At 38.9% G+C, this 12,236-nt stretch overlaps 1 protein-coding gene across 2 annotated transcripts in view; it reads right to left on the bottom strand.

Annotated features, from left to right (window-relative positions):
- The window catches only part of epha8 (eph receptor A8), a 117,554-nt gene that overhangs the window by 70,033 nt on the left and 35,285 nt on the right, over positions 1 to 12,236 (bottom strand). The window lies entirely within an intron of this gene.

Here is a 12,236-nt window from a genome sequence, read left to right as displayed (position 1 = left end):
TTAAAGTTATTTTTTACTTCCGTGTTGTTTCAACCATCCACTTTATCAGCTTGTTGCTGCGTTTTAGTAATTAGCTTGAATGTAACTTTAAAGCTCATAAGCTGTATTCCCACCACATTAAATTGTTAATCCACAACTGCTGTAATTAACACTATGCAAGTTTGAGTTCTGCTTCATGCACTGTCAGATTTTTAAAAACGGAAGCCAGAGAGAGGAAGAAGTGAGGGAAAGTAGGTGCATCAGACTGAAGATTTAAAGGGGACATATTCTGCACATTTACAGGTCTATGTTTTTAATCTGTGGCTCTACTGGAATATTTTTTTTGCATGATTTACAGTTAAAAACTTCTTATTTATCTTATACTGACCCTTTATGCAGCCCCCTCAGTTCAGCCTCTGTCTGTAACAGGCCGTTTTAGCTCCTGTCTCTTTAAGGATCCCCTCCCTAGGAGCACACTCTCTTCTGATTGGACAGCAAACCATGCAACAAACTAAAGAACTACTTTTTCTCATTCTTTGCTCGAAATGTCAACTGCTCAAATAGTACATGTTCGAGCTGAAATTTGATCCAAAATATGAGAGTGAACAACACAAACAACACATGGAAAAACAACAACAACAACAACCTTAGCAACAAAGGCTACAGAATAGACGGGCATGCACGCGAGCTCGTTAGCAAGGTTGAAAAAAAACATTGCAAATGAAGCACTGAGAGCAGGTTGCAGTGGAACTTAACATACTAACATATTTAACATCTGACAACAGATAAGTTAATAACATAAAAATCACAAAAAGCATAATATGTCCCCTTTAGGAAAAAATATGATGGAGGAAAAGACAGAAACTGATTCAGAACCAGCAGGATTCAGATTATGAAGAGAGACATGTGAGAGAGCAGAATAACTGTTAAGGTCCATCATATATTTTTAAGGCATGATCTAAATCCAGATAAATTCAAAACACATGATTGGAATCTGCTGTAAAATGATTGACAGGTTTTACTACAGAAGCTGTCATTATACAGTATAACAACTATATTAATGTACTGTTCTCCCATGCCGTTTAAGGGTTTATTACATAATTAATGCAAAATTGTCAGATACAGCAGTTGAGAAGCACAAAATGCTTTTGGGAAAGTCACACATGAAAATCAAACTATTCATGTCTGTGTGTCATTTGGCTTTAAGTGAAACATCTATACTAGAAGCCTTGGAGATTGTTGGAGATTGGTTGTTAAGACTGAAAGGTTCACGTCTTCATCATCACAGCCCTCGTGGACCCGTGACAGAGCCGACCACTACAGCCCTGCTTGTAAGTCACTTTGCAGCAGAGTTTTGAGAAGCACTACAGAGTGCTGGAGCAGACAGACAGGAAGGAGCGGTGATAAGAAAGTGGACGATAAGCTCAGCGTTGCACCAGTGTACTAAATTTGAACCTGTGATGTTACGACTCAATTGCACCTCAGTCCACTGATTCCCCAGCATGCCCCGGGTGTACTGATATTATTGCTCATATCGTCACTATCTTCATTACATAAAATACAAACAAAGACAAAATCTCAGTGTCTTCTCATTTATTGCTAATTGTCTTCCTGATCGGGACGATCCGGGGTCCCGCAGACGAATGGCTCAGCCTCTTCTGACTCTTTTGTGGCAATTAATACTCATCTGATCCTTGATTTTTTTTTTTCTGATTCTCCACGCTCCCTTTCTCTCTTTATTCTCACTCTCTTTTGTTTTATCCAGGCTATTTAGCACTCCCGCTTAGACAAAGAAGTTGCAATCTGAGTTGCCTGAAGATCAGATGAGCTGTTGTTAAGCAGAGTAAAAGGCTAAAAGTGTTTGTTTAATGCAGTCGCCTCTCCGAGTCTCCGGCTGTACTCTCATACGAGTCCGACGCCCTGTAGCATGACATCAATATCGGTCTATTCATAAAGTGTGATATGAAAGAGAGTGGATGTCAAAAAAAAAAAAAAAGGATGAAAGAGAGAATGAAAGATTGATTAGCAAATACAGAGAGAAAAGGAGTTGAAAAGAGAGATGATTATGTGCTGCTGGTGTGAGGGACAATAGAGAGGGAGTTGCCTGTTTAAGACTCTATTCATCATTGTTGTTTCTGAAGAGGCTGAAGGCAGCTGTGGGTACACACACACACACACACAAACATTCTTGCAGAGTGTTAGGGGTGCTGATGGAAAATATTTCCTATACAAGTTACATTTCTGACAAGATTTGCTTCAAGGCTTTCCAGACTGCACAAACAAACATGCTGCTGTTGTATTGAACTTTTTTAATGAAAAATAAGAAATGAGAGAGAAATAAAGAAATGAGCCAGAAGTCGTACTGTTCTGTTACTGTATGTTGTCATCTGTGACCTTCACCGTCCTTATTTGTCCTCTAAAGGCCTTCTTCCTGCCAATCAATTATTTACATAAACAATAGACACATCCAATGTAGTAAACACTGGAATAACAAATCTGACCTGTTACCTTTCATATTGCTTCACGCTTCACTGTAATTTTGACTGCATTTATGAAAATGAAATCAAATGAAAACAATAATAGAGTCTCATGTATAATGGCAGGGCCAGGGTGAAGATTGTATGCAGATGTGGTAGCTGTTGATAACGTATGTGCAGAAAATGAAGTTTTTCAATCTTTTTCAGAGTCGTTTTTAATATAGAGGTGAGAGTGCTGCACAGGTGAGTGGAAGTGGGTTATTGTTCTTTATACAGTAGATAATAAAGACAAATTAAATAAATAAAAAAACAATAGGTCACTCAAGCTGCAATATAGTTGTAAATGTTGAGTTCATGGTAATGTGCATTCTTCCTACAAAAATAAAAGAATGTTTTTGTGAAATCACTTTTTTTTTTTTTTTTTAAATAAATTACAAGAATTCAGGAATGTAACAAGATAAGTCAACCTTGTCTCCTGCTTTTCATACTATTAAATGGTTCAAGGAGCTACTAAATGGTTTTGCTTAATACGTTTTGAGGGAACATAATTGCTATTTGGATTAGATTCACTGTGTTTTCTAGTCAACAACAGTCTACATTCTTGTACCAAACAGAGGTCATAGCAGGTGGTCGTGCTGGATGGTATTTGTTCAGTGTTTAGGACTCTGAGCCAGAAGACTTGTGGTTGGGTCCTACGTTCCCATGTGTGTACTTTGTCCCATGCCACAAGTCAGCGTTGACTCATCCCTTCAGCTGGATGTTGTTCTCTCCACTGTGCAGAATGATGTGCGAGCAGAGTTTGTTTTCACATTCATCCGCTAAAGAAAGAAAGTTTCTTGTGTACTTACAAGTAGAATTTGTCACATCACAACTACTTCGGAGCCAATCACGGTCCAATTTACGACTGATTTTAAAATTTGAAGTTTTGTATGCTTTGAGTTTCCTAAACAGAAGACTCGTTTTTTAAAATCATGCTCATGTTGCCGTGAGCAGACACTGATTATCAAAAATTCTTCCAGAAAATTTGCTGTTTTTTCCAACTAACAGTCCAAAATTGAAGAGAATCAATTTGGAATGATATAAAACAAAGAAAAGCATTACATCTTCACATTAGAGAAGCTGCAACCAGAGAATGTGTAACATTTAATTAATTACCATATTAGTTTCTTACTAATTTTCTGTTGATGAAATAATGGCATGTTGAAAACCGCAGGATTACACACTGAACATTACAGCGGTTAAGCCAAAGTTCAATTTTGAGTGTTGAGATATTTTCTTTGATGACTTAATTTTTGAAACAGCAGTTGAGAAAACCATCTTACCAAGACGCATTTACGTTATATGTTCTGAGGCTTTCGGTCATATCGCATGATCTTCATCAGCAAATGTAAGTAAAGCAGTACTGGCAGACTTCAGCTGGTAATGGCCAGATTATGGGACAAGCTAACTGCTTGTAATCCTTTACTGTCACTCTCTTGCTATTATTTTGTAGCCTTAAACTGTACAGAAGCTGCAGACAACACACACATTTTAGTGCGAGAGGCGTCGAAAGAAAGACAAGACAAAGCCGGAGAGCAGCGTCGCCTTTGAAAGATCTAATTTCAGATTAGTATGTTTGATGGAGGTTTCTTTAAAAATCATAGACAGAGAGAAAAAAAAAGACAGAGCGGGAGGGATAGAAAGAGAATGATGAAGATAGAGGAAGAGAGTCAGTGGGGTGTGATGGCTGTGTAACACTGTGTGTGTGTGTGTGTGTGTGTGTGTGTGTGTTCGCTGGTGGCATTTCCAGGCTTAATGCTGGGCTCTATGTGAAGTAACAGGTCTGCATATTAACTCAGTGGAAATATCAGGCTCTGCCCAACACCTTCCTGCCTCTCAGACTATCAGCCACACAACCAGAACAGACTTAATAACTTTGCTTGTGTGTGTGTGTATGTGTGTGTGTGTGCGCGCACATCTGTGGTTCTTTGACAGCGATAACCTTTCTGGAATGGGAGTGTTAATTGCACTAGTCTGGGATCAGTGGGGGAGATGGTTTAATTGTAATCTATTCTGAGATGCAGTTCTTACAGGACAGTATGTATCTGTGTGTGTGTGTGTGTGTGTGCATGTGACTGTGTGTAAAAACATGAAAACACTCTTACATAGAGAAATTAGAATAGTGTTCATGATAAAGTTGAGTGTGTGTGGGGAGGTGGAGGTATTATCATGGAGGCTTTCCTGCCAAATATCATCTGTGGCAGTTTCTACCTCAGAGAGCCTCATCAGTGTCCTCTGTTCACCTCTCCAGGCTTCCAGCACTCTCACTCGGGAGTATTTAGGGAATGTCCTATTCGATTTTTGGTTCCCAAGACTTTTATTTTTTCAAATTATCCACCTGCTTCACCAGGGGATGATGGCTAATGATGGATAATGGAGAGGGGTACACATCTATCTAGATCCATTCATTGAACAGTTTCTATACGTGTGTTGAGACTGTTGCAACAGCTAAATGTAAAGCCGACTGGATTTTTGGCTTTAAAGTCGAGACTAAAGTCCTTCAAATGGAGGCAGACAGCAGGGTCAGTGGAAACACACACTGTACTGTTTCAAATGTCAACAATGAGCTGTAAAACTCAAGAAATAATGTTTTATTTCAATCTTTACTGCAAATACCGCAGCATCTATGAATGATGGATTTTTTTTCCGTGTGAAAAGAAACTTGAAACTTTGAAAATGCCCTGAGGGGGCATTCAGCCTAATATCAGCTCCACGTGAAAAAATGCAGCCCTCCCATTCATTTGTATGGGAGCAGTGCTTGGCAAAAGCGGCTATCTGGCAAAAAGTTGAACCAGTCTCAACTTTTACTGCAACGCAACCCAACATCATCCAGCAAGGCGCTGCGTTGGCCAATCACATACATGCAAGTGCACATTCCTGTTGGATTATTTTGAAACATGTACACCATATTCGACTGTTTACCTCATGATTGTGGAGAAGAAAGATTAAACACAGTTTCCACCGTGATAACTTTGTCTGTGAGTATTACAAACTGTTCTGTAGTGTTCTGGCTACTGATAAACCTTTAAATGCATTAATCTGTAGCTCCAACTCGACTTCCTGGATTGTATTTCATTGTCTCACCGGTACCTTAAACATCACGCCCCCACCACCACGCCGTCTTGTAGTGTTTTAACACAGGGCAGTTTTTGGTCTGAGCATGGCTTAAGTTACGCACATTTAGCTGGTGCAACAGCCTTTAGAAGTCTGCAAGACTCCAAGAAAAGCTGCAAGGGAGGGAGATGACTCCACACTTGAGGCCCATTTCAGATCATTTCATTCCAAACAGATAATCCCTGCTGCTCCTGTTAAAGCCGACAGCAGAATAGAGCTGTCTGTCAAACCCTGTCAAGGCTGAGGTGGTCTGTTGACCTCAGATCTCTCATCCTAACACCTGGGCAGTTTCCCCTCCGAGGACTGCTGCAATGATCAGGAAAATTCAAACCTGGATCACACAGGCTTCAGCTTTCTTCGGGGGAAGTTCTGACATGAGATCTTTCAAATCAAGACGGTCCATCTCCAGACTGAGCACCATTTACCATCTGCATACTCCTCTGCAGCTGCAGATACCACATCCAGACCCTCTAGTGATACCTGCAGCGCATCTTCACCTAGCATGTTTATTAATACCACCAGGAGTCACTATATACCTAAAGCCGCCAACGGGTAAAATTTACCTATGCACCTGGCTACGGCATTTCTAATACTAAAAAATATCCTCTGTCATTGTAGTAAGGCATTATCTTCACAAAGAAATGTCTAAAGTCATGAAATGAGTTTGTTTAATCATCACCTGTGATTTGGTCGTCTTGTTTTATAATCTAAGTATCTTTAAGAACAGTATTAGAAGGAATATTTGCATATTTGGGTGGTGTGATATATTTATAAAACGACATTCATCATATAATGAGATAACCCATGTTATTTAAATGATCAAAGTAGCTTAAATACACCAAAAAAGGACAATAATGAACCAAAATAATAATAATCAACAACCACTGCACTTATGGGTGATTTAATGTCGCAACAAAATCGTCATGACAAAGCCAAGCGCACAATTTCAGCTAATCAATTATTAATTTAGGCATTTCAACAAAGTGTGAATAAGAGAACATCACCAAGAAGCTTTTTTTCTTTAATTTATAACATCATAACACAAATATATATTTCTTTTTTGATGTTCCAATCATGAAAACAGAGCAAGGCATCTGGTAAATTAGGGAAAATAGCCTATAAACAATAAAGGATAACACGGCAAAACAGAAATGAATGAATAATCAAATAACTAAAAATAAGTTTTACACACAGTGAATGTTTGTGAGGAGGCTAAATCATCTTCATTTGAACACATCTGATTATACATGTCCCTCAAACCACTTCGAGCAGACATTCAACAATTTTTGCAGGTCATTCTCCTCTGCTCTTTTTATCATTTCATTATGACTTGACGTAGTTATCAGATCACACACTCCCAACAAATGCCATTGCCTACCAACTTAGAATGTTTAAAGTTGAATTGCACGGAAATATTCGGGTAAATTTGACCTGGTGGCAGTTATAGGTATAAATGCCAATCGTTTTTTTTTCACTATTTTGAACAATAGAGGGTGCTATGCAACATTGTTTTAGGTCAAAGACTGGGAGGCTTGAATATTTTATTAAAACACTGTAACGTACAATTGAAAACCTGCCACGACGGGAAAATTTTACCCCGATTGATAAGTGAAATACTTCCCAAGAGCAGCTGCAGAGGTGTATTAGCACCTCGATCAGCGTGTAATCAGACCTGGAGGATGGTGTTACTGATAGCAGCAGAATAGAGAAAACTGTCACAAAAAATGTGTTGCGCTTCTCATCCCAAAAAGTTATTTATGAATAACTTTAAAGTTAAGAGACAATTTATGTGTAAATGTTTGTGTAAATGTGTTTCTCTAGTTCAACAGTCAGTTCCTATATGAGCTTTTTAAGTTGTAATCATGAATTCATACTGTATAACATCAAACTATTAGTTAAACAAGCTGGTTACAAGCATGATTAAACTGCTCAATTAACAGTTCAGTTCTTTTCAATTTACTTTCCAGCAATATAATGTAAAATAAATATAAAGAGACAAGAAAGACAGTGTTCTGTATGCATGGCAGTGCTTTAGTGTGTCATTGTTGTTTTATTGCTTTGTTACCAACTGTTAGACTTTTCTCTTTTGCCCCCAAAAACTTTAAATTGTATCCTCTCCTCCTTTTGAATTAGTCCATTTCTTTTCCTGAAATGATAAGGAAACAATGTTGATGGTCGATATTCTCGTCGACCTTGCTGGATAAAGTCTAAGTAGAGTGAATACCTTCTGGACTAGCTCATTAATCACAAAACAATTACTACTATAAGAAATATAATAAAGAACAGAGGATAGTGGGATGTGACCAGCAAGTTCAGGTGGTCACGGGCCTCGCATTAACACACACAACTAATATAAACACAGCAAAATTAAGCAGGGTGTTGTTACTGAGTGTTTAAAAGGAAATATTCATGTGAAAAATGTAGTTTTTTCCCTTTGTTATAACACATGCCACACATCAGTGTCTATTACATGTGCACAACCTGCTCTGCTATTTTGACTGTTTTTGTTGTCCTTGTTTTTATGATCCTACAGCAGACAGTTATTGTGATCAAAATGTGAAGCTTGGTTTGTGTAGTTTGGTTATTATGATTAGAAAAATATTCCAACAGTGGTGATTGTCAAGTATTTACAATATGTGATCAAGAGCTGCAAATCTCTGTTAATGATGTGTTTTAGAATTAATACATTAAAAATTGCATGTTACATTATATCATCATCAACATCCCAAATATTAGGTTACATTTATTTGGCAGACGCTTGTAGGAGGAAGATTACAGTAGATATTAGGGTTGCAATGGATCACAGAACTCATGGTTTGGATCGTATCATGGATTTGAGTCACGGATCGGATCATTTTTCAGATCAGCAAAAAAAAAAAAAAGGGAGACAAACAAATAAAACTTTGTTTTCCATATATTCTCTAAAACACATACAGCATGAAACTTTTGCTCATGGTCTTAAATGAAAACAACATTCAAGATATCCAATGTTAAATCTTAAAATATATAAAATATTCAAAGCTCAATTGTTAAATTAAATTGCAATATGAAGCGCTGATACCTTCTTTCTTTAAACATGGTGGTGAATGAAACAACAGCCTGTCTCCACATCATCAAAACTTGATGATAACTTACAAACCTGAACACACGTCTCGTCCTGCAGCTTAGTTTGTTGAACGAGCCACCAAACAGACATCCACCGGTGAAAAGTGCACCGCTAACATTAGTTAGCAGCTACGTAGCTAATTAGCTGCTCAGCTTCAGCACATTGAACAGCATGTAAACATATCTGCAGATGTCACTACGGACCCGTTAGATGCTGGTTTGGTCGTTGCTCTTCAAAATCCCCGTTAGCGATGCGCTGTCTGTCCATGACTTGTACTTACAGCAGTTTGTTTACTTTGTCTTAAATGAGATATTAAATTTTGCAATTAATCCGCAGTTCACGTGTGCCGAACTGTGGGGGGCGATCCATACAGATCACGGATCAACTGCGGTCCGTTACACCCCTAGTAGATATCATCCAAAATTGCAAGTGTAGCCCTTTTAAACAAACAACTTAAAGCATGTTCAATGCTACAGTATACAAGATTCTTGTGTTAGTATTATTAATTTATGGAAACAAGAAAGGGGGCACTAGTCTGTTACTGTCCATCAGCTACCCTCCATTGGAATGAATGACGCCTGTTCTTCGTGAGTTAGTTAGTTAGCGTTAGTTCAGTTAATAGTCAGATACAACTTTAAATCAGCACAAGTTGGCAACATAAGCACAGTCTGACATCAGCACTTAGATGACCAAGAATAAAAGAAAATGCCAGAGTGGTGCCTCAAAGCGGCTCAATGCCTGAGAACTTCCCTCATGCCAGCAGAACCTGGGACCAGCACTTTGGACAGCAATCACGATGCACTTCATGTTCCAAAATATCTACAAACCAGGACATTATAGACTGATGGCTGATAGCCTTCAACCTTTAGCACCATAGCTTTATCATCCACAAAGCTGTGTGAAACCAGGTAGATAAAGTCACATTAACCCAAGCCAACGGTGGAAAATAAATGTAGATAAGTAACTGTCATATTCCTTTGTTTTATATTGTTGTGATGTGAAAGTAGCAGGCACAGGATGCGTACAGGTGTGAATGATAACTAGAGGTTACCTTCCAACACTATTATGGTCATATTCCAGCCTGCTCCCGTGAGCGCTGATGTTGATGGAGGAGATGTCTGACAGAGCAGACACATTATTTCTTGGTTGCCAGTTTTTAGACAGCCTAAATTGGGCCTAATTTCTAAATTAGAGATCCCCTGCAGACATGTTTAAGACATATCAAAATACTCTGCTTTGAATAATAACTTGTGTCAGACAGGCTTCCCACAAAAAAGTTCAATTACCTCGTTAGAAATTCTTCAAATTACATTTAGTTCTTCATCATCATTTAAAAGTCACGACTGTCGATTGACAGAAATCTTCTATTTTGAGATAATAACATACATTTAGAAAACATGAATTGAAAGCATTTTACAGCAGGAATACATGGTGGGAAAACTAATTATGTTAGTATATTAACATCCAGCTGTTCTACACTGCAGCTTACCTGCATGACCCCTGCAGGTAGAACCAGCGGCGGAAGTCACTGTCAGACGGCACAGAAAGCAATATGCAAATATGTGTGTATGTGTGTGTGTGTGTGTGTGTGAGAGAGAGAGAGAGAGAGAGAGAGAGGAAAAAGAGAAAGTAAGAAGGAGTTGGAGAAAGAGTTAGTAATAGCAACAGACTGTGGGCTTTTGACACTTCAGCTCATCACTTGCTCATCCACATCATGGCTTCCACGGCCCACGTTAATAATCTCTCTCACACACACACACACATACACACGCACACACACACACACACACACCACTGTCAGCTCTATTGATTGTGGGGTGGCCGGTGGATGAACCTGTCATGGCCAACATAGATCGGACGGGAGGATAATGAAGTCTTCCTGCCCTATCTGACAAGCTCACAGAGAGAGAGAGTGAGTGTGTGTGCGCGTGTGTGTGCATGTGAGAGAGAGAGAGAGAGAGCGAGAGAAAAACTGAGAACGATGCTCCCGGGACAGCCCACGGGCGTCCTAACCATTGCCTGAATAAATTGGATGGAAAGAAGCCCCTCGAGTCGAAGACGTGATCTGTCATGATGTCATCTAAACGAGACTCCTAGAGAGGGAGAGGTCAGGGTGCTAATAAAGACCTTATACACACACACACTCACACTTACACACACCATCGATTGAACAGTAAGTGCAAGCTGACAATCTTCAGCTATTTTGCTGGAAACATTTTAATCCGGCTGTAACATTTCTAAAAAAAAAACAAAAATTCAGCTTCCTAGTCTTTCCATTCTTACGAGCTCACATCTTGGTGATGTCTCATTTTTCTCTCATTTAGGGATTTGGGATTCAGGGATTTGCTGCTGGCTTGGTTGTTAAAGGATGAAGCTGGTGTTATTCTGTACTTTTCCTACTGACCACAAATTCCATTAAATGACCAAAACCAACAATGTGTTAGTTTGTCTCAATAATTTCTAACATCGCTACCCTGTCTGTGGCTCTCAGCCCCGAGCCCATTGGTTCCTTATACAGATCCACAGACATAAATGTTAAAGAGTAGGCCATAAATATACAGTTACATTTTTTCAAAAGGCTCATTAATTTCTTAAAACAACTGGGCACTGTAGCTTGAAGCAAACAACATTCAAACAGGAAGACATAGCGCATTTGTTGGGGACTATTTTCAGCTGTGGATGAATATATATCACTAGATATGTACTAATATGTACTAGAATACATATTCTAGTGAACTAGTGATAGTGTATGTGAACTGAGTCAAAATAAACTACACTGTCTGTGTTCATTCCAGTGCAGGAACATGTCAGGCAGTGTAACAGTGTGGCTCACTGATGTGTTTTTAATAGTTTTTGGACAACCGTGGAGCTCTACGGCACAGCGGATTAAGATATATCAGGCTTTGTTCCTTCCAATCCTTGTTCAATTCATTGTCAGTCTGTCTTATGATGGGATTTGTTGACAATAAGAAAAATACAGAATATCACCAGCCTCATCCTTTAAAGCTGCATTAATTTATTTTTTGCCACTTAAAGTAGGGGCACGACATAAAACTATAAACACAACATAGATACATTATCACCTTATAAGGTTGTTATGGTGAATATGTTAGCAAACACTTGCCCATATAGACATCGTGTTTCGATATAGACGTTGTGTTTCTGGCCACCTGATGAATGTAAGTACAACATTCGCTCTCCTTTTAGCTCTGTTTTGGTCTCCACCAACCTGAGAAAGATCTGGTTCTTTAGTTGCTTAATGATGCACTATGATGCACTATGTTCAGCCAGCTAGTCACTAATGTTTGCTGTTTGGTGCAGTGCACAGCTGCATGCTGCATCTAGGAAAGAAAGTTGATGAGAGCACTGATAATGAACCGAAACAGTAAGGCTGCAGGCTGTAAAAAACCAAAACAATCACCTAAAAGACACTCAAATGCTAAAGAGAACTGTCCAGTTGGGTTATAATCTATGGGTTCCTCAATACAAATACATACAAGACATTACACATTGTCATTTGA

The sequence above is a fragment of the Thunnus albacares genome, chromosome 4 (genome assembly GCF_914725855.1).
Source record: "Thunnus albacares chromosome 4, fThuAlb1.1, whole genome shotgun sequence".
Taxonomy (NCBI): domain Eukaryota; kingdom Metazoa; phylum Chordata; class Actinopteri; order Scombriformes; family Scombridae; genus Thunnus; species Thunnus albacares.
This window is presented reverse-complemented; position numbering and strand designations above follow the sequence as displayed.